Raw genomic sequence first — 24,071 nt, 5'->3', positions numbered from 1 at the left:
TGTAGCAATAATGGAAAGTATCGGGGAAAAAAATCATGGAGTTCATTACAAATTTATCAAAAAATATTAATTTTGCGTTACCCGGGAACAACGACGTGGACGTAGTATTTTTCTGTTCCCTTCGGGGTGCTAGATTAGCGTGAGTCCCCTTGCCTCTCACGTTTCGGGGTGCTAGATTAGCGTGAGTCCCCTTACCTCTCACAAATCGGGGTGCTTGCTTTATGTTCACTTAATGGAGTAAGTGTTCGAAATTTCGACCTTCCACTTCAATACATTTGTTGACTCTTTCTTCAAATGACTTTACACAGGACAGTATCATATCTGCGGGAATTTCTGCATGCAAGCATTTCTTATGCGTTCTACCACGTTTTCGCGAGTTGTTGGCACTTGTTCATATACCTTACCTTTTAGGTAACCTCACAGGAAGAAATCCGGCGATGTTAAGTCAGGTGACCTAGCAGGCCAATTAATTGGGCCACCTCTACCAATCCACCGACCATTGTAATCACGGTCTAGTATTTCCCTGGCTGCTGCTGAGAAATGTGCTGGGCAACCGTCATGCTGAAACCACATTGTCCTACGTCGAACGTCCAAGGCAACATCCTCAAGTAGTAATGGTAGTTCCTGTTCCAGGAAATTTCGATATTTCATTCCATTCAAATTACCTTCAATAAAGTAAGGACCAATTAGTTTATTTCCTATGATTCCACACCAAACGTTCACCGACCAAGGACGTTGATGATTTACTTTGTCGTAACCAGTGGGGATTTTCTACACTCCAATAATGCATGTTATGTCTGTTAACGCCACCATGGTTCGTGAATGTAGATTCATCTGAAAATAATACATTAAGAAAGAAACTGCGATTCGCTTGCATTTTTTGAAGTGCCCATTCACAAAACACCACTCGATTACGAAAATCATCGCCATGATTTTTGATGCAGTGATATGTAATATGGATGATACTTATGACGGTGCAATATTCTCTGAATGCTATCTCTGGAAAGCTATCTCTCCAGAGATAGCATTCAGAGAATATTGCACCGTCATAAGTATCATCCATATTACATATCACTGCATCAAAAATCATGGCGATGATTTTCGTAATCGAGTGGTGTTTTGTGAATGGGCACTTCAAAAAATGCAAGCGAATCGCAGTTTCTTTCTTAATGTATTATTTTCAGATGAATCTACATTCACGAACCATGGTGGCGTTAACAGACATAACATGCATTATTGGAGTGTAGAAAATCCCCACTGGTTACGACAAAGTAAATCATCAACGTCCTTGGTCGGTGAACGTTTGGTGTGGAATCATAGGAAATAAACTAATTGGTCCTTACTTTATTGAAGGTAATTTGAATGGAATGAAATATCGAAATTTCCTGGAACAGGAACTACCATTACTACTTGAGGATGTTGCCTTGGACGTTCGACGTAGGACAATGTGGTTTCAGCATGACGGTTGCCCAGCACATTTCTCAGCAGCAGCCAGGGAAATACTAGACCGTGATTACAATGGTCGGTGGATTGGTAGAGGTGGCCCAATTAATTGGCCTGCTAGGTCACCTGACTTAACATCGCCGGATTTCTTCCTGTGAGGTTACTTAAAAGGTAAGGTATATGAACAAGTGCCAACAACTCGCGAAAACGTGGTAGAACGGATAAGAAATGCTTGCATGCAGAAATTCCCGCAGATATGATACTGTCCTGTGTAAAGTCATTTGAAGAAAGAGTCAACAAATGTATTGAAGTGGAAGGTCGAAATTTCGAACACTTACTCCATTAAGTGAACATAAAGCAAGCACCCCGATTTGTGAGAGGTAAGGGGACTCACGCTAATCTAGCACCCCGAAACGTGAGAGGCAAGGGGACTCACGCTAATCTAGCACCCCGAAGGGAACAGAAAAATACTACGTCCACGTCGTTGTTCCCGGGTAACGCAAAATGAATTTTTTGATAAATTTGTAATGAACTCCATGATTTTTTTCCCCGATACTTTCCATTATTGCTATACGTATGAAACATTACAACAATAATATCAAATCAAGAAACTTCCTATTTAAGTTCTTTATGCCCCCCCCCCACCATGAGGGGGGGGGGCAAGTTTGCTTTCATTCGAAGGCAGCTTTTAAAGCGAACAAGTTTCATTAGCCACCTTTTTTTTGTCCCATGCATAGTTCTCGAGTTATTTCAATGTCTTCTGATAAATTTGGATTTTTATCGATTACAGCGCCACCTGTGAACGAAAATGTTAAAGTTCGTAGGTCAACTTGGCATACTTTTTCCTGAGAATCCAAATCTGCAATAAAAAATTGGAGTTCCTATTTAAGTTTCTTATGTCCCCCACTCCCACCCCGCCCCCGGGGAGCGGTGGGGGCCGAGTTTGGTATCATTGGATTCCCCCCTTCGTGTCGAGCAACTTTCGTTGCACACATTTTTTTATCTTATGTATAGTTCTCGAGATATTTCAATGTCTTCAGATAAATCGGCCACCCTGTATATATATATATATATATATATATCTTAAAAATATATATTTTAAAACTATATATAAGGTAAATGTACCACTTAGTGGACATGACCCAATTGTTGGACAAAATGTCACGAATTTTAAATATTACGAGGACAAGTCAATAAGTTCTTAGAAAATCTGTCAGAGGACATTCACAGTTTCATGTTGTAGGGAACTACGTTCTCAATACCTCACTAGCGCAGCGAATGTAGAAAGCCTAGGGATTTTGTAGATTGCGAGTTGTCTACAAGCAGCATCAGAGAAAAATAAGAAGTAGATTATGGCGCTCATCCTGTATGGTCATATTCATTCGTGTTCCAGCAATAAAATTCATCACTATTAGTTACAAGAAAATTGTCGATCATTACACCTCATATCACATCACGACAAGCGTGGGCTTGTCTTGAGAATTTGACTCGTCAATTGAATCACTTATTCCCACATTGGTGACCTCGACGTGATCGAGAGGAAGACGTGATTGATCGACAACCGTCGTTCGAGCAATTTCGAAACGAACTTGGTTTCGAACCGAGCAGCAGTGCACATCGGCGACGTCGTAACCGACAAGGAGGCTCATCGCTGACGTCGTGAGCAGCAGGGGGTCCAATATCATGACTGGTCGCAAGGCCCCATCGCTGAGGCCGGGGCCGGCAGAAAAGCCTCGCCATCGGAAGCACCGCAGGGACATATCCAACAACAGGCGCAGCGTGCCGCCTCCGTGGGAACCGGACGGACCAGCCCAGGAGCCGGCGTTCAGGACGCCATCGCCGTCGCCGCCATTGTGACCTGTGAGGGATAACATCGCTGCCATTGTGACCTGTAAAGGACGACATCGCCGCCATTGTGTCCAGCGAAGCGCGTCGTCGCCGTCATTGTAGTCGGGCAAGTTGCGTGCGCAGTGCGTCAGTTTTTAGCGCGCGTAATCTGGCAGAACAGGAAAGTAGATCCTCTGCGTTTTCTCCGCGAGGTTAACACATGAACATTAATTAACGATGTCTCCATTTTGATAAATTAATATTAAGCGATCGACGTTTTACATAGCGTGCGCGTCAGTAGTTTATACTTAAGGCCGTTAGAGAATACCGGTTGTTCGTGAGCTTCGGACACGGTAGACGTGTAGTCATGGCTCCTCCCACCTTTGAGAAAATGCAGGAGCAGCTGGTGCAGCTGCAAGCGGCGTTTTAGCAGAGCATTGTCGCGCGCGTGGATTCATATAGGGTTCCGAAAATTTCACCGTTCTTAATCAAAGATTCGGTGATATAGTTCATTCAAGTCAAGGTCACGTTCGAGGCTGCACGAATTACAGAGCAAAAGACTAAGGCGCATCACGTGATTATGTCTTTGGACGCCGAAGCCATCGCGTGTTGCAGAGATCTCATAGCGGAGCCTGATGGGAACGAACCATACATCAAATTAAAACAGCGTATTATTGAAAATTTTTCAGTGTCAACCGAGAGTCAACTGCGACAACTAATAAAAGGCCAAGTGCTGACGTCAGGGAAACCGTCGCAGATCCTCAGTCGATTCCATAAATTGAACTCTGACAAGCGATGTGACGACGCCGTAATAAAAACCGTGTTTTTTTAACACTTATCACCACACATTAGAAACATTCTTGCAACTTCCAAAAGCATGGATCTGGACAAGCTAGCCAAAATGGCGGATAAAATAGTTGAGACCGTGGGTGATTCTGCGCAGTGTGCCGCCACATCGTTGTCAGAATCTAAGCCGTCCGACTTAGAAACTTAAGATCAACCGTCTGGCCGCCGATATGGCCATCCTCGCGGCTAAGGTCGAGCGATCCGGCAGATCTCAGGCGAAAAACGGGGCAAATAAAAATCGTAAGCGTTCCAAAAGCAGAAGCTCTCGTGTCTGCTGGCCGCATCGCACTTTCGGGGCCCAGGCGAGAGTTTGCAAAGAAACAAATCCCCGTGTGATTGGCCAAGGCTTTAACGGAAAGACGGGGGAATAGAGTCTGCCACCGAGGAGACAGGTATGGCGGGCGTTGATTCTTCTGTCCGTCCACATCCACGATCGAGTCACCGGAGAGCTATTCCTTGTGGATATGGCGGAAATTTCGCTGCTTCCCAACAGATACGCGAAGAACAAAACTCCAATTTCAAGCTTTACGCGGCAAACAATACGCGCATAGACACATATGGGGAGTCGTTACGAACGCTACATTTAGGGATATGTCCGCTCACATGAAATTTCTGCGTAGCATCAGTTATAACCGTACCCGATTATTGGGGCCGATCTGATTGCACATTGCGATCTCTTTCCGGACTTTAAGGGTCGCAGACTCATCGATTCATAAAACAATGTGTACGTGTCGGGCATTGTCAAATCCATAGCTTGCCATCAGCACGGTCAATCCCAGTACGAAATTCGCGAGCATCTTATTTGAATTTCCGGAGGTCACCGGCTTATAACAGGCAACTCCGAATTGCAGTAGCGAGTTCGTAATCATATCATTATCACGGACCCGCCAGTAGCCGAGCGCCCCAGACGGTTAAGTCCGGTAAAATTAAAAGCAGCAAAAGCTGAATTTCAATCAGCTAGTCGAAGCCGGTATATGTCCGTCCAGTAGTCCATGGGCAAGTCCCATTCACATGGTACAGAAAAAAGACGGGTTATGGAGGATCTGTGGCGATTACCGTCGTCTTAACACGATCCGGATAAATTTCCCGTACCACATTTGCACGACTACTCCTCCAACCTGCGTGGAAAAGTCATTTTCTCTAAGCTAGATCTGCATCAGACATACAACCAAATTCCAGTGGCACCGGAAGATATTCCGAAAACGGCTGTCGTTACGCCCTTCGGGCTGTTCGAATATAAATTTATGATCTTAGAAACGCGAGTCAAACATTCCAGCGTCAAATCTTCCGCGCATTAAGTAACCTGGAATTTGTATTTGTTCATCGACGACATTTTCATCGACGTCTCTTAAAGAGCACGGAGCTCACTTACGCATAGTGTTACAGCGATTAAAAAAGTTTTATTTACGACTCAATATAGAGAAATGCGAGTTCGGCAAGCAAGAATTAGAATTCCTCGGCTTTACGATTAACAGCGAAGGTTGTAAACCAACACTCGATAAGGTTCAGGCCATTCGCGAGTTTCCAAGACCTAACACTATAGTTGAATTGTGTCGTTTTCTTGGGCTTGTCAATTTTTATCATAAATTACTGCATAATGCAGCTACCATTCAGGCACCACTAAATGAATACTTTTGCGACTCACACAAAAATGACAAACGGCCAATCATATGGACGCCGGCGGCTGAGGAAGCGTTTAATAAATGCAAGGAAAGTCTGGCCAACGCGACTATACTCTCTCACCCCTCCGACGCAGCCGAGACCCGCCTCGTTTGTGACGCGTCAGATTTCGCCATCGGGGCCGCCTTCGAGCAACGCCTGGACGACTCGTGGAAACCGCTTGCGTTCTTTTCACGCAAATTAAATTCGGCGCAACAGAACTATAACGCGTCGATCGGGAGCTTACGGCGATTGCCGAGGCAGTCAAATACTTTCGTTATTTCCTCGAAGGGCGCCTCGAAGGGCGGAATTTCAAGATTGCGACCGATCACAAGCCTCTCATCTACGCGTTCATGCATTGTTCCGAAAAGGCATCACCTCGACAACAGAGACAACTGTCGTTCAGCCAGTTCGAAGCACAACTTTTCACTGCACTTCTTCAGCTGATCGGCTGTCAACGGATTCATACCACGGAGTATTACCCCGCCTCGAATGAGCGGTGGCATAGAAACTTAAAAGCTGTAATAATGTGTCATGCTAATGAAGGTTGGTCACGAGTACTTTCGACTGTACTATTAGGTCTGCGTACTCATGTTCGCCTCGACACCGGCGCATCGCCTACGGAATTCGTTTACGAAACGATGCTGCGCGTCTCTGGAGAATTTGTACTGCCGGACGACTTCCTAATCCTAAAATGTTCATCGAAGAATTCCGCGAGCATATGTGCAAAGTTAAGCCAATCTCGATAGAGCATAAGCATAAGAAACGCGCATTTGTATTCAAAGATTTATACTGTTCTCATGTGTTTCGGGTGGGCGATACCAAGAGAGCGTTAGAGCGTTCCTATACCGGCCCTCACAAAATTGTAAATCGTATATCGGATCGAGTATTCGACATTAATGTTAACGGTACACAGCGCAGCGTATCGTCGAAAATTTAAAAGCGTATGGCATACGCGATGACTTATGTAGTGCAACCCCAGAAGCAGGGCAAACAACCAATTCGTTCAACAACGAGTAGCCAGCTTTAAAAACGTATGCGCGTCCGAAGAAAAAAGTCACCTTCGCCTTATAATTAAAATAATCCTCCCAACAACAAAATGTATTTAGCTTAAGATAAACAATGATATGTTTTATATAATATGTTTTATATAATACGTTTTATACGTTTTATATGGTAGACCTAAGTGCCGGCATTATAAATGTACCTATCGCTCAGTCAAAGCAGTATTTTGTTAACCTAGTAAATAAACATAGTGTTTAGATTCGTTGTCACTCGGGGGGGAGTATGTAGGGAACTACGTTCTCAATACCTCACTAGCGCAGCGAGTGTAGAAAGCCTAGGGATTTTGTAGGCGCGAATTGCCTACAAGCAGCGTCAGAGAAAAATAAGAAGGAAGATAGATTGTGGCGCTCATCCTGTACGGTCATATTCATTCGAGTTCGAATAATAAAATTCATCACTATTAGTTACAAGAAAAGTGTCGATCATGTCATTACACCTCATATCACATCACACAACAAGCGTGGGCTCGTCTTGAAAATTTGACTCGTCAATTGAGTCATTTATTCCCACAATGTCACATTACTTTTTGATAAGTAGCATCTTTCAACTGATTATTATCAAATTTTGAGCGGAATTCATCGCGTGGTTTCGTTTCTGACGATTAAAGCGAACAATCTTTGTATTTTTTGCAAAATGGAAAAAAACGAGTTTCGTGCAGTGATCAAACATCTACAATTTCAAACATCTATGAAAGATTTAACGCCGAAAGAAATCAAAGCCGAATTGAATAATGTTCATAGCACATCTGCACCAGTATTTGCGACTGTATACAATTGAATGAATGAATTTAAACGTGTACATCCACCTGCCATGTGATGCACCTCGTTCGGGACGTTCAATTGATTTCTGCTACGCCAGAAATCATCTATAAAATCCACGATATTGTTTTGACTGATCGACAAGTAAAAGTGCGCAAGCTTGTTGAGGCCACAGGCATATCACATGGCATAGTGATTTCAATTTTGCAGGAACAATTGGGTATGAAAAAGCTATCGGCAAAATGGGTGCCGCGTTTGCTCATTGTGGACCATAAGGGCGACCGTGAGACGATTTCAAAACAATGTTTGGAGATGTTTCAACGTAATCCAGATGAATTTCTGCGTCGATTCATTACTATGGACGAAACATGGATCCATTACTTCACACCCGAGACGAAAGGAACAGTCAAAACAATGAATTTCATCGAGTGAATCATCTCCGAAGAAGGCCGTGAAATCGGCCAGAAAGATGATGGCCACAGTTTTTTGGGATGCACGCGGTATAATTCATGTCGATTACCTTCCGTCGAAGCAAACGATCATTGATGATTACTACGTAGCCTTATTGGACCGTTTCAACAACATTAAAGAAAAAACATCTCCATTTGGCGAAGAAGAAAGTACTCTTCCATCCAAGACAATGCACGGGTTCACACGTAGCCAAATTCAACGAATTTCGCTACGAATTGCTTTCCCATCCAGCATATTCGTCAGATTTAGTCCCCTGTGACTATTTCCTGTTTCCAAACCTGAAGAAATGGTTCGGAGGAAAGAGATTTATCACCAGAGAGCACCTCATTGCCGAAATAGAGGCTTATTTTGAAGGGTTGGACAAATCATATTATTCGGACGGCTTGAAAAAGTTGCAGAATCGTTGGATCAAGCGTATCGAGCTGAAAGGAGACTATGTTGAGGAATAAAAATGAATCGATCGAAAAAAAAGTTTTACTATGTTTTTCTAAAAACTTATTGATTTGCCCTCGCAAGCTTTTGATGATATGTCTGACTTTAAATAAATTTTTAAGCAATTTTAAATATTATTTATAAATTAAGTATTATATAATTTATTCATATTAAAAATGATACTTTCGTAAAAAAAATTTCGAAATAATGTATTACTGATGGCAACGAATAAAACATCTCGGTATCTAAAAATTCGAATTGCTCCTTTAGTTAAAAAAACGACTGAGTCCATGAATTTTCAATCTATTGCAAAGAATGCTTTCCGAGTGTGCGGTTTATTTCCATTAGATTTCAACACTGTCTCTTACAATAAACTCGGTAAGATCAATTTTGATCAAAAGTCGAATGATGACGAAGGAAGTGCAAAATAATGATAAAATAAAAGAATCTCAAAAGTATTTTGTTCTGTCTACTTTATGATTAAAAAACATATTTTATATATGTTACAAATAAAACTTTATATAAAACTTCATTAATTATGATTTCGATAAATTTTTTTATACAATCCTGATCGATAAGTAAGTAAAATACGATTCTCTTCTATAATAAAAAATTGCTTATTATTTGTCCAATAATTAGGTCATATTTTTGTGGACACAGAGACACGTCACATTTCTTTGTTCAATAATTAGGACATTTGAATCAATTATATTTATGACTAAATACAATTTATAATAAATGCAAATAACATATTCAATAATGGATTTAGTTTCAGAAAACATCCATTCTTACTATGCATATGTAAAAACTAAAATTTTAATATTTAATAAGCTTAAATAAATGATTTCGTCGTGCAATTCCTTAACTGTCCAATAACCGATACATTTATCTTATATATTGGCCACTTTTTAATGAAGTACAACATCCGGAAACTAAATCTGATATTTCTGCTGAACTCGGCCTATCGTTTAAATATTCATTTTCTAACGTGCAATTAGAATTACTATTAATGACATCGATATCTAATTCTATAAATGAACCAGCAGCAATCGGATTAGACAATGGCGAAGATCTTGCATTCGAATGTGAACACGGAGAAGAAATGCAGTTCAGACGCTACTTGAAGAAGGCGTGGATCGGGTGAAATTTGTTGAAATGCTGCTTGATCTTGACACAGTTATAAATACCTAATATGTGACTTGACTGAACGAGGAAATTGTCAAACCGAAGTTTGTGAAAAAAAATTTCCGCTCAATAGGATGACGTTCGCTTCCGCAACATATTGAGGACAATTTCCGATGCGGAAAGCACGTCATTCAACGGATAGTTACGTAGCATTCTTTACTGTTGAATGCGCCCATTGATAATAAGTGATTAGATAATAAACTGGGCGATAATTTATGATATAATAATTTATGTATACATTCAAGATAAGTATAACAAATGGACAGTATAAGAATATTCACGTAGCAGTTTTACATTTAGTCAGTGCAGTAATTTTGTTATAGTCATATCTGTGCAATTTGTTAAATTGTTTTTATTACGATTCAAAGCCAAGTTTAATCTTTGGAAATGATTATTAATCGCTTAATGTTGTTGGACTTTTATTAGCATCTAAAAGTTCAATATATCTAACAGAAACACTAGTAACTGAAGCAGAAATAAAATTAAAAGAAAATATACAAAAATTATTGCTGGATAGCATTTTTCACTATAATGGATTGGAAATAACAGAAATATACCTCGATTATCAAAAACTTTATAAATTACATAATTCTGAAATAATTGAAGATGATGAAGAAGCATGAAGTGAAGATAATTTAAATTCTCATTCTCAATGTTCAAATGATGACTTTGACAGTTCTTATAAAAGACGTAATGGCGGAATTGGGACATTAATGAAAAAAATAAAAACAAAAGGAATCATCCGTTAAAATCAGTACAAAATAAATTTAGAAGAGTTTCATCTGAACTCAATTAGAATGGGAAGAACAATTACATTCAGGTGGAAATCGTTTAGAAAAATTATCTTACACCTCCAAATTTACACATGATAAATTTACTGCAGCTGTTGAATCAGAATTCATAGATTTCGATCTACAAAGGTGAGCTTTACAAACTCAAGAAAAAATAGGAAATTTAAATCCTATATTTAACCCCTTAACCTAAAACTACGTGTGAGACACGTGGTCTTGTATTCGGGCCAAAATTGATTATCACGGGCCTGGCCCGTAGTACATCGGTCGGGCCAAATGTAAATATCACGGGCATGGCCCGTGGTGCGACGATCGCGATTTGTAATTTGCCCCACCACAAACAGCACAGACCAGGCTCGTGATAGATTCTTATTATCTCTTTGTATCATAATCGGTTACATATAATTTTGGTCACGTTCGCACTTTGAAATATATTTTCTTAAATATTAGAGAAGTATCCCCACAAGATGTTTTCAAAAAAAAGATTTTGTGATGAGAACGGTGAAAGTTATGTTGATACTTCTGCTACCGAAAGTGACAATAGTGACATTATACGTCCTGTGCGAAAAAAATGCAAGCGATTAATTATTGATGATACCTCTGACGAAGATCAACTACCAGAACCCTAGATTTGGAAAGAAATAAGAAATAGTCCAAAAATCTGGAACTATATGATGACTCCTGGGCATAAAAGAGGCAGCCTTACGTCAAGAGGAAATAAAAGAGAATTAGATATATTTAATATAATATTTGATAACATTCTGGGAGAATATTATAACCGAGACTAATCGATACGCAGATCAAATACGAACCAATCCAAACAGAATACGAAGAATCGATGACACTTGGTTTCCTGTGGATTCTAATGAAATTAAAAGATATTTTGCATTGTCCATAATAATGGCTCAGGTGAAAAAAACCAAGAATTCAAATGAATTGGTCGAAGAGGGCTGTTATAGAAACGCCCATATTTAGAAAAGCAATGCCGCTAAAAAGATATCTGCAAATTACAAGATGTTTGCATTTCGCAAATAATAATCTAATTGCCAATAGAGACAAATTGAGCAAAATAAAACCTGTGACCAATTTTTTGAATCAAAAATTTAAAGAAGTGTATACAATGAAAAAGGACATTACTATCGATGAATCGCTCATGAAATTTAAGGGACGCATATCTTATAAACAATTCAATCCATCAAAAAGGGCAAGATTCGGTATTCAATTTTAATTTTTCGGACTTCCTATCAACAAGTACAATAAAGACAGTACCTTAATCGAATTTATCAAATATATAGAAAGTAATATCACTGGTCGTCCGAATAACATTATTAATTCTGTCAGACATGATTCCCTTCCAATCCTTAATAGATTCCAAAATAATTTTTCTTCTCCTACATCCACCGACAAATTAATTTTGAACTGGTTGCGCACTACCAAGAGGTTTATCAATGACCACCCCAATATACTAATTACTAACGCCGATAAGGGTAACGTCACTGTTGCTCTAAACAAAGACGCCTACGTTTCAAGGATGGAAGAGATTCTCTCGGACACGAGTACTTACGCCTTAGTTGATAAAGATCCTAGTAAGAAATTAACGTGAGACTTACGCGCTTTTTTGGTGAGATGGAGGCGGGATCAATTTATCGACGAGTTGACATACCGTAGACTGCTTACATCTGATGGTGTTACACCTAGAGCTTACGGCCTAACTAAGATACATAAAGAAGGTTACCCATTGAGAGTTATTGTTTCTTGTATAAACAGTCCATTATATAACTTTTCACTCTTTTTACACAATTTAATCAGTGACAGTATTCCAAAAGCTCCCAGCTATATTAAAGACAGTTTCCATTTAGTTGAGCAGTTAAATGGTTCTGTGTTTGATTCTAATTATGTTTTGGCTTCGTTGGATGTAATATCCCTTTTTACTAACATTCCTGTTGAACTAGCATTAAATAGCATCGACAGGAGATGGGTTTACATCTCGGCGAAAACAAACATATCAAAAAATGAGTTCATTATTGCTGTCAGATTCATTTTAAATTCTACCTTTTTTACTTTTAACAATAAAACTTATAGACAGGTGTTCGGCACTCCAATGGGTTCACCATTATCTCCAATAATCGCGGACATTGTAATGCAGGATCTAGAAGAAATAGCACTAAAAAAACTGTCAGCACAACCCTTGTTCTATTTTAGATATGTTGATGATATTTTGCTCGCGCTTCCATCTGACATTGTCAACACTTTGAACATTTTCAATTCCTTACATACGAGATTACAGTTCACCTTGGAGGTTGGTGCAAATGGCAAATTAAGTTTTCTCGATACAATACTGATTATAGATAACCAAAAAATTATATTTGACATTTACCATAAAAAGACATGTTCTGGAAGATTCCTTAATTTCCATTCAAATCATCCTCTGTGCCATAAAAAAGGCACCATCAGTTTTATTGACAAAATTATCTTATTATCACATCCACGATTCCAACAAAAAAATTTGATAGATTCATATTTTCTTAAATAACTGTTATCCTCTTCCCTTTATTTTCTCTACAATAGAACGCAGATTAAAGTTTCATAAATATAACAAAGATACTACACACTATTCACGCAATAAAGACAAATATTTTACGATTCCTTACGTTAAATCCATTTCCGAAAGTTTCCTTCCAATTTCTAGTATGTTTCATTGTAAATTGGCCTTTTCTATTCCCAACACGTTAAAAAGCTTCATAAAGAGAGGAAAAGACGAACTTAACTTCCTATCCAATCAGAATGTTGTCTACAAGATCTCATGTGATGATTGTGAGGCGAGTTATGTTGGTCAGACAAAGAGAAAATTGAGCACGAGACTACACGAACATATCTCTGACATCAAAAAGAATACAGGTTCTCCTACTGTCATAACTGATCATCGAATCAATTTTGATCATAATTTCAAATGGAATGATGTGAGAATTTTGGATTGCGAATCTTCTTACAATAAGAGATTGGTGTCTGAAATGATTCATATTAAAAGATAGAAACAAGGCCTTAATAGACAAAACGATACTGAATCTTTACCCGATACTTATTTACAGATCATCCAGTCTCTTTCTTCCTCTTGATTGCTTTCCCTTCCCTATCCTTCTCTTCTCTCCCTACTTTCTCTCCCTTCCACTTTATTCTTTCCTTCTTATTATTTTTTTCCCCCTTCCCTTTCTAGTTTTCCATTTCAACCTTCTTGTCTTTATATGTCGTACTTTATATCTTAGCTTCTTAGAGAGACGATCAATTTCGATTCCATTCGCATTGCCTAATCTATAATACATCATTTCGGCACACACATAAGGTATTTATTATGAATTTATTTGTTCTAAATTCATTATTCATATACAATGCATGTTGGCAATTTACTCTTTTTTTCTTATGTGCTTGTCTTATAATATCAAAGATAATTTTTGCCTCTTTCTTTTAATTTTGACTTATTATTTACGACTTATTTGTACTTTCCTTTTTACTGTTTGCGACTCGATTCGTACTTTTCTCATTATTCTTATTATTTTTATTTACTTCTACCATTAATTTATTATTACAATTTATACTTGCTAACAGAAACATGTTCGTCCTTATACACGCATACGGTTCGGAGGAGCACATTTTTGTCAACTATAATCGTTTGTTTGATTTCCTCTCAATTTGGAGCGAGCTTTATAGTTAATTTGCGTCCGAATGCGAATTTTACTTGATCTCTTATGTTTTTTATCTACGTTATAACTCTATTGTTAATTACCGTTGTTAATTTATTTTGTCACACTAACTTATTTGTCACATTGAAAATGATCCAACTAGGATCGAAACGTTTGTTTTGTTCACCTTCTGATTGTCAAATTATATTTTACGTTTTTAATTTATGACATAGTTTTATTTCAAAAAAATTTTTTTAACTACTCATACAGTTTGTCAATTTATGTTTTAGGCTCGTAGCCCTTTTTCTTTTTTACTTATTTTGATTTATTGAGCCTTATTATTTTTATAATTAAATTTTACAAATTATGTGAGTCAGCTTCAGGTTATTGCTATGACTTTAAAATATATACAGGCCATGATAAAATAAATTGTGTTGATAGCGCTTCCGAAAGTGTTGTCAAAGAGCTATCACAGTTAGTGTTGCACAGAGGTCATACTTTATACATAGATAATTGGTACTCTTCACCAAAATTATTTATGACACTATCGTTCAATTATAAAACAAATGTCATTGGCACAGTACGTGCGAATAGAAAGAATATGCCAAAAGATTTGTGTACAGTAAAATTAAAAAGGGGAGAATACACAATGAGAACTTGCAATCGAATACTCGCTGTAAAATGGAAAGATAAGCGAGATGTTCATATTATGACGACAAAACACGAAACAGTAGAAATGACTACACAAAGATCCAATCGTACTTCGAAACCAAATTGTGTTATCGAGTACAACAAGGGAATGATTGGAATTGATCGACAAGACCAAATATTAGCATGCTTTCCAATCATGAGAAAATATATGAAAGGATATCGAAAAATTTTCTTTTATCTGTTCGATATTGGTCTTTTCAATTCATACATTTTATTCAACAAAACAAATAACGGGAAAAAACAAAGTTACGTTGATTATAGGATCGAGATAGCCGAATCATTACTGAAGAATATGCCAAAACCAGATTATAAAGGACGAGGACAATTATCGTACGAAGATATACCAGAGAGATTGCACGCGAAACATTGGGCTCATTTTCCTAAACATATTGACCCAACAGCCTCAAAATTAAGGCTTTCAAAACCTTGTAAAGTCTGCACGAAAAATAAAAAACGTAGTGAAACAACGTGGGAGTGCAAGAGGTGCAAAGTTCCATTACATGTACCAGTATGTTTTGAACGATATCACACCAAGATTATTAATTTTTTATTTTTGATTTTTGTATAATGCTAATTACGTGAATTGCTAATTTATTCAGGAATTGCAGATAAATGTTATTGATTTATGATATATTTTAGTGATTGATAATAAACTTTTTTCTGTATATCTACCATAATTATTACATCAGGTTGTAATTACTTATCAAATATTCCACAAAATTAAACCAGTTGTATCTTACACATGTATTTACATTCCATAAGTCATGCGCGTCTGGTACAACTTAGGACCGATTTGCCAAACCATGAAATGACTCGAAGACTGCGCGATCTTGTTGACGTTTGGACTATGCTGTTGAAACGTAAATCGTAGGTTAAGGGGTTAAAGCATCTCACAGTATCAACATTCAAACAGTCCCACCAAATTATTTCGAGAAAAATTACGAAATTTGTAACTAGAAGAACAATAGAAGATTCTATTGAATTGCAAAATACAACAAATTTCCTGAAAACAGTGAAATCACTTATCGAATAATTCGGATCTGAAAATGTTTTTAATTCTGGTCAAAGTGGTTTCCAATTGGAAATTCTAAAGGTCATTGTCTAATGAAGGAGTAAAGAAAGTATAGGGTGCGTCACCGGACAAATTTAAATTTTCTGCTATTATGTCTCCGCCAGAGGTTATTGTTGACGTCCGAGAAAGCCTGGTGCTTCTAGTAAACAGTCGTATTCTCAAAATGGCCGTGATGTTGAAACCAAGTGCGATGTATAATCGAAGAGCCGTGATCATCGAAGGCCTTCGCGCTGGGCGCTCAGCAACGGAAATAATTTAATTCTTTGGATACTCGAGATCAACCGTTCATGACGTTGTAGCAAAATATACTTTAGAACAATCCAACGAAGGTTTGCCAACGAGGAAGAGTCGAAAGAACGCACCGCGAGGACCAGTCGTTGAAAAGGCTCAAGCACTGATTTCGGATGATCCAGAGCAATCGTTGCGCGTTCTGATGGATGTAATGAAGTCGTGGATGAAAACTATGGTGTCCGGAAGATCATATGTTTTTCAGCAGGACGGTACATCGGCTCATACGAGTCATTTGATTCAAAATTGGCTCTCAGACAACGTCGATATGTTTTGGTCCAAGGAATTCTGGTCTCCCAACAGACCAGATTTAAATCCCTTGAACTACTACGTATGGAGCGTAGTTGAAAGGGTCACAAACAAGTTTCGGCATCCCAATGTCATTAAGGACCGCTATTGAGGCAGCATTCGTCGGTATGGAGCGCTATAGCGTGCGTGCGAACGCTTCAGACCGAGAATAGAGACCGTCATTCAAGCTAATAGAGGATATATCGAATAATTGCGCTCTACATCCCCCAAGCCATGTAAAAGAATTTTTTGTGATATTTAATTTTTCATTAAAAACATTTTGTTTAAAAAAAATTGTTCGATTTGTCCGGATTTTGGTGACGCACCCTGTAGAGTGTGTTGTGCAATCTATATCAACAACACACTCATACACTCATACAAACTGTTACCAATAATATCATGTAATGGAAATTGCTTTATTTATTGTATTGAAAGAAACTAATGATATTTTGGACCAAGAGTACAAGAAACCTTATTTACATCAATAAATGTTATTGTAAAAGCATCGAAATCTGATAAAATGACTTCAGGTAATTAAATGAATTTCCTTTTACATTTCCTAATACATTTTCAGATACTGTTTTATTATTAAAAAGTAAATATAAATTTGCATAAACGGAATAATGTAATAAAATTATAAGTCTTATTTCTGTGATATATTTTATATTTTATTTAAAAATCTCATAACAGTCATAAAATAGTATAATTTAACATTTATATTTCTTACAGACCATTTTAAAATGTGATTAGAAGAAGCTTATTTTCCAAACATTGATTCTAATAGCGTTCTTCTTATCGATTCATGGACTGGACATTATCCCAATATTATTTCAGATTTAACATCTGCAGGAAAACGTATTACTACTATGATTATACCAAAAGGCACTACAGGAAAAATACAACCATTAGATGTTTAGGAATTTAGAATTTAGAAAAATTTTACTAAAAGATTTTCAGATACTGTTTTATTATTAGAAAGTAATATAAATTTACATGAACGAAATAATAAAATTATAATCTCTGATATATAATCAATTGTCATCTCCGCGATATCATAACTTATTTAAATATTCGTGGTTTAAAAGTGGTTATACAAACGAAAAATCAGAAGAATTTGAAAATTCAGTAGAATTTAATTTTAACAAAAGTTCAACAACATGTGATATCGAAGGTTGCAGTAATACAGCTGTAGTAAAATGTTCTCATGTGCAAGAAGTCATTATGTTTAAAACATTTTTTTCATCGAGTATCATTATTGTAATGAGTATAATGAGTAAATGATACAAAATAAAAATTTATTGTGTATAAATATTTTGATATTATTTCATTATTAAGTATAATATATACGTTTTGAAATTATTATAAGTAAATAAGATATTAAAGTATAAAACTGAAAATAACTTTAAGAGAATAATCTTAAGATATTTTAAGGAAATAATGTACAGAGATAAAAAAATTTTACTCACTTTAAAGAAGAAATAATAAAAATTATTACAACTCTTAACATTATTTATAATTTGTAATATTACAAATATCAATCATGTCAATTCCCTTATTCGTTGATTTATATATTTTATCATTCCGACGACAATTACTTACGCATATGAGCATGGATAACGTATATACAGAAGCGTTAATAATTAATTCTCAAAAATGATATGTCGTAACTTTATTACACCTTGGTTGAATTTGTAAAAAAATAATCTTTAATTTAGTAAAAAAAATTAAAAATTTAAGAAAATTACGGTGGTGGGGGTATTTTGTTAAACAAAAAAAAATTTTTTTTTCTTTATAACTTTAAAATACTCTTGAAACCGTACAACTTTAAAAAATTTTTTTTATACTATCTTTTATACTTCTAACGATATTCGGCTCGAAAGAAAAATACTGTTTCTTTTCAAAGGGGTGTTTCACTCATTAAACATAAGTTAGCACACATATAAAAAAATACGTCTCTTAGATTTTCGTGTTTTACAACATATTTCATAGAGATTCAAATCGGTTCTGGACAATTGTAAAACTTGTCTTGTTAGTACAGTCGAATCTCCGTAAAGTTAACCTTCTTTTGTTTTAACCTTTGTAAAAATCGTGTCTTAACCTTCCATATAGTAATCAAGCATATATGCTAGCGCATGCGCATTTGTTTACGGAGGCCGATCGATTCCGACAAGTTACTTTATAGAGGTTCGACTGTATTTCGAATTAATTAAGATAACGAAATACTTTCAGATAAAAGTGCTTTAGAAATCTTGTAGCATGCAATACGCTTGCAGTCTCACGATTTGCCGCTCGGCCTAAGACTCGCCATTCTGATCGTATCTCCGCCACTCCGATAAACAATCCGCCACTCTGCCACTCGCGTCCACGCTTCGCACCGCATTGTCTATCTTTCGAGTCCCTAGCAGCGACGTAACCGTCCCTTTCCTCTGAACGTAACACCCTTTTTCTCCAATAATTAATGCGTTTATCTTGACATTTCTAAACTGACTTGAAATAAAATTGAATTGTTAAAAGATGAGCATGGTCCTTCTTCATTTGTGGAAGTAATTTTATCAGCTAAAAAAGATTCGTCAATTAGTTTCCACATGCTTAATACGTATTTTCCTGCTAATGTGAACTCTCTTTTCTCTGGTTCCATCAATTTCAATAACAGAAGATGCGAGCCACATTCTTGCTGATAAATATGCCACATAGGGGAGACAGCTCCGATGACCTTGTTGTCAAAGTCATGATCCTAAGTGATTTCTACCAGGTTTTAACCGTCGCCCGTTATTCATAAAAAGTTAACGAAAGAAATTTGAAAAATGATGTCTTTTTTCTACTACATAAAATAGAAATTTTCTGCTTTAAAGTATACTTTCTACGCAAAGCGACTCTTACACCACCTACCCTTCTGATTAAGGTTACGATTTCTACACTAAGCGACTCTCATTCTACTTTCCCCCTGCTTAGCAGCGCACGACGAGAGAGGAAAATAAAGTGAATCGCTTCGTGTGGAAATCATGCGACCTTAAGCAGGGGGAAGGTGAGAGTCGCTTTGCATGGAAAATTGTAAAATATACTTTAAAGCAGAAAATTTCTATTTTATTTAATAGAAGAGACATCATTCTTCAAACTTCTTTTGTTAATAACTTTTTAATGAATAACGAGCGACGTCTAAAAAAGTTAATGTCTAACAAATTTAAAACCTGGTACAGGTCACTCAGAGTCATGACCTTGACAACATATCAAGATCAAGGTCATCGGAGCTAACTCCTCTATTCGATGTATTAGCCTTCTTGTTTTCTTGCTAATTTGTTTACCTCAGAATCAGATATTAAAAAATTATTAAAAAAATGATTCGTGAATTTGAGCTGAATTACTTTTCCAAAAAAAGTTCAATTATTATTACAACTAGGTGAAAAATTTAATCTATCTTTAATTAACAAGAGAAATACCAAGGTTGCATTTCAAAACTCGACTTTGTCAACCTGAATATCATTTTCTCCTTGTTATTCACCATATTGAACAAGAATAAAAAATACTTACAATTGACAGAATCGAGTTTTGGAATGTACCTTAGAATGTGTTGTCTCCAATTTGGCTGAATTACATAAACGTTTTTCTCGCGAATACTTAAGAGGCGCATCCTATAATTTTAACACGAATTATAATAGTTGAAGAGCTAACTTATTATATACAATGAGCGCGCGTGCGTGCGTGCGTGTGCGTGTATACACACATCAGAAACTCAAACCGAAAGATTTTTTCGGTTCCAATTTAATAAAATATCATTTAATCAAATATCAATATAATTTCAATTTCAGTTTTGGTTTTCTTTTATCAATAAAGAAAATCAAAACTGTAAAAATTACGTTCTACTCATTCGCTTTATTCTATTTATTTTTTAAATTTATTCTATTACAGAGGAGAAAGAGAAAGAGAGAAAGAGAGAGAGCGTGTTCACCCGTTCAATCTAGAGAACCTAATAGGAAAGAAGCATCAATTGATCACGTTACTCTGAATAAAAATTACTTAAAAAAATTTACAATGAATATGTCTTGCGGTTTCACTAGATTTCTTATATCATATGAGATGTTGGAAATATTTGCATTCCGGTTGTTAAGAGAGCTAGCGATGATGGTACTGAATTGAACATTGGTGATTTAGGCAAAGGAACGAGCAGAACAAAGATTAAGAACAAGGATAAAGATCAAAGATTAAGAACAGAAAAAATAACTAAAAAAAACCATAAAATTTTACTGGTTCAATTACAGTTTTATATTATAAACTTTATAAAATTTGAGTACGGTTTTGATTCACTAAAAAAAAAAGGTTCCGAAACGTTTCGATCCCGATTTTCAGTTTGGTTCGGGTCTCTGATATACATATACATATATGTATAATCTGAATGTTATATTAAATAAAATTAAAGCTTATATATAGGATTTTGATAAATACCCGCTATTATTAAAGGTATATAATTCGCGATGCACGGACAATAACTGCTGATCTGACCACGACACACGCTCTGCGAATTAACTCCCTCTCGTGTTCTTTCTCGTCGTACATTGGCGCCTAACGCTCAGGAGCATACTAGAGACCCGCATCCGGCCATTCCTGCTGCTCTTCGGTTCCTGAAGAATAATATGAATATATATGGTCTTCATATGGTCCACTGATGACGACGTTATCCAGGATCCTTCCCCATCGGGTTCTTGATTACTTCGTAGCGATCGTTCCCTTTTTACTTGAAAATGTTATAAGGAAATACTTGTTTTTTATTTTCTGTCCCGGCCTGTATTGCGTCCGTTTAATGGCAACAAGATCGGCCTCATTATATTGAATTGCTGGTTTACACCTGCGATTGTATGTGCATCGATTTTCGTACTGGACTTGGACGATGTTTTCCTGTGCCAGTCTCCTCAATTCTCGTCGTCCTTCCTCGTTCGTCAAAGACTACTACCGACTCTAATTCGATAAGTGATAATAATTCCGGATCTTCTTTTCTCCACATTTTAATACCGAAGAGGACTTCGATTGAACTAGTCCCACGCTTCTTTGGTAAGTACTATTGATCACTATTTGTACTCTATGTATGTACTTGAACCACTTATTCGGATAGTTATGAGACAGCTTGGTGAGGATGGGTATAATGATACGATTCACCCTCTTGACTTGACCGTTTCTTCTACACGCCTGCGGTGATCAGGATGTGCTCGATGTTCTTTTCTCTACAGTAACTTTGAAAGTCGTCCAACGTAAACGCCGAACAATCGCTGATTATTCAACATGAATTTCCAAATACTTTCTTGTTCGTTGGTTGGTGTAGTTTCTCTAATATCTCCCTAACATTCATGGTTTTTGTTGGGTAAATCCACACAAACTTGGAGAAACCATCAACGACAACAAAGAGATATTTATACAGCTTCGACGTCGTTGTTATCGGTTCGAAGTGATCCACATGATACGTTGACAGAGGAGTATCCTTTTTTATTATATTATTGGCCTAAGCTCGCCCTCCTTCTTTCCTCGTTTCTTCTCAGCAAGAATATATGGTATATATTAGCTCACGTACTTTTCAATTTTTTCCATTAATTTGGTAGTATTGGATGTAGTATTCATTCTGGATATCTTCCGACATTTTCTTGACTCTGAAATGGCCGTTATCATGTGTTTTGCGCATTATATCGTGATGCATGCTGGAAGATAACACGATAACGTCTTTATCCCTCACTCTCTTCAGAATACCATTCTTGCAATTGTAGTCCTCGTAGGGTTCTTTTTTTAAGACCTTAATAATTCGGATCCTCTCCTCTTTATCTTCTTGTTTGCGAACGTGAATATATCGTTTGCGATCATTACTGAATAGCAATTGAATGCGTCAACATGCCGGAGACGAGTTCCTGAGCGATGCTCGATCTCATAATCAACTCCTCCAAGATCAACCATCTTGCGATCTTTGGGTACTAGGAATCTTCTCACACTTTTTACTTTCGTCGGTGAAGAATCAATGTAACCATTTTCTATTACGTCCCAAGTATTCGACACGTCTCTTGAGAAATTTGCACTTCTCCCAATTGATGACGAGCCCTGGTTCAGCTACAACGGTAAGCGTCTCTTTCAAGTTCGCCAGTGGCTTCGGTCTTTCCGGGTATTATTAAGTCATCCATATATGTGAACATGATGTTCCTTCGACTGAGATTGCGGAAGACTTCATCAATAAACCGCAGAAATGATGTAGGACTATTGCATAATTCAAACGAAGTCTTGAGGAATTCGTATTGGCCGTCGGGTGTAGCAAATGATGTGTACTGACTCTCAGCAGCGACCGGAACGTGGAAAAAGCCATTCTCTAGCACTGAGAAAACTTGAGCATTGACTAATGCATTGATATGATCATCGATTAAAGGCATGGAGCCTATCACGGAGTTCCGATTCAGTTGTCGGTAATCCACACAGACCCAGTACATTCCATTTTTTTTTCGGCACGATTACTGGGCTTGAGTATCTGCTGCTGCTTTGCTGGATGACGCCGTCGCGCAACCAATCTTCAAGTTATGCATTCAGGATAGCCTTCTCCTTTACCGGCGAGGCTTCAAACAGACTGGCGTCTCATCTTGTAGTATGATCTTTGTCTTTCGACACTAGTCTAATTGTTCTCGGTTTCGGCACGTAGTTGTCGATTAGCTGCTGTATCTGATGGCGACTGTTCGTCGACATCTGTGTGGTTCACTTGCGTATAATTTACTGCGCCTAGTTCCTCCCTTACGCTTCCTCGTAGATCCCCTGACTCTTACTTCGGTTTCCATCTTCCTCACGATTGTCTTCCTTAATATTATCCTTCTTTCCTTTTTTCTTTTCGCGGTTGTCTTTGCTATTTTCCTTCTTCTCTTCTTCGTTATTATTGTTTTCTCCGTTGTTCTACTTTCTCTTTTCTTTTTTACTGTCTTCGTTATCCTCTCTTTTCTTTTCATCTTTACTGTTGTTATCTCTCTTTTTTCTTTTTTTTTTCTTTACTATCGTCGTCTTTGTTGTTTTCCTTTCTCTTTTCTTCTTTATTGTCTTTGTTATCCTCCTTTTTCCTTTCTTCTGCATCTTTCTTCGTAATATCATACTCCAACTTCTTAATGGAAAGCATGCCGCCCTTCATCCGAATATCCATCTGCCTTATTAATCCTTTTCCTAGCAACATCCTCTCATCCATTACGTTGTCAGGCACCACATGTATTCTGTCTTGTACCGATCTCGCTAGATCATTAGGTCTGCCCGAAAAATACTAATCAGCGTTACCTGAGATCTTTCTAGTCCATAGAAAATGGGATATCATATTAATGGGTGGGCTGCCAATCCGCTGATATTCGCTGTACTTCAATAGCGTACAATGATATCATTGGCGTATCATTGATATTATTGGCGTGTCGTTTATTACGACTGTTATTTCATCTATTCTTCTTTGGTACTTTTATTGGTACGCTCACACTTATCACGTTCACCTTCCGGTCTTTCTTCATTATCTCACTGGAGTTGTCACATTTCGCTGCAATGTGTCCAAACTGATTGCACTTAAAGCATTTCG

At 37.3% G+C, this 24,071-nt stretch overlaps 1 protein-coding gene and 1 pseudogene across 6 annotated transcripts in view; one reads left to right on the top strand and one right to left on the bottom strand.

Annotated features, from left to right (window-relative positions):
• Positions 1-24,071, bottom strand: part of LOC105149228 (serine/threonine-protein kinase SIK3) — a 230,805-nt gene that overhangs the window by 76,514 nt on the left and 130,220 nt on the right. The gene's annotated exons all lie outside the window — the stretch shown is intronic.
• Positions 17,254-17,790, top strand: LOC147910766 (uncharacterized; annotated as a pseudogene).

This window comes from Acromyrmex echinatior, chromosome 1 (assembly GCF_024713525.1).
Source record: "Acromyrmex echinatior isolate Ae372 chromosome 1, ASM2471352v2, whole genome shotgun sequence".
NCBI lineage: Eukaryota > Metazoa > Arthropoda > Insecta > Hymenoptera > Formicidae > Acromyrmex > Acromyrmex echinatior.
The sequence above is the reverse complement of the archived record's forward strand: the minus strand, read 5'-3'. Positions and strand labels throughout refer to the sequence as shown.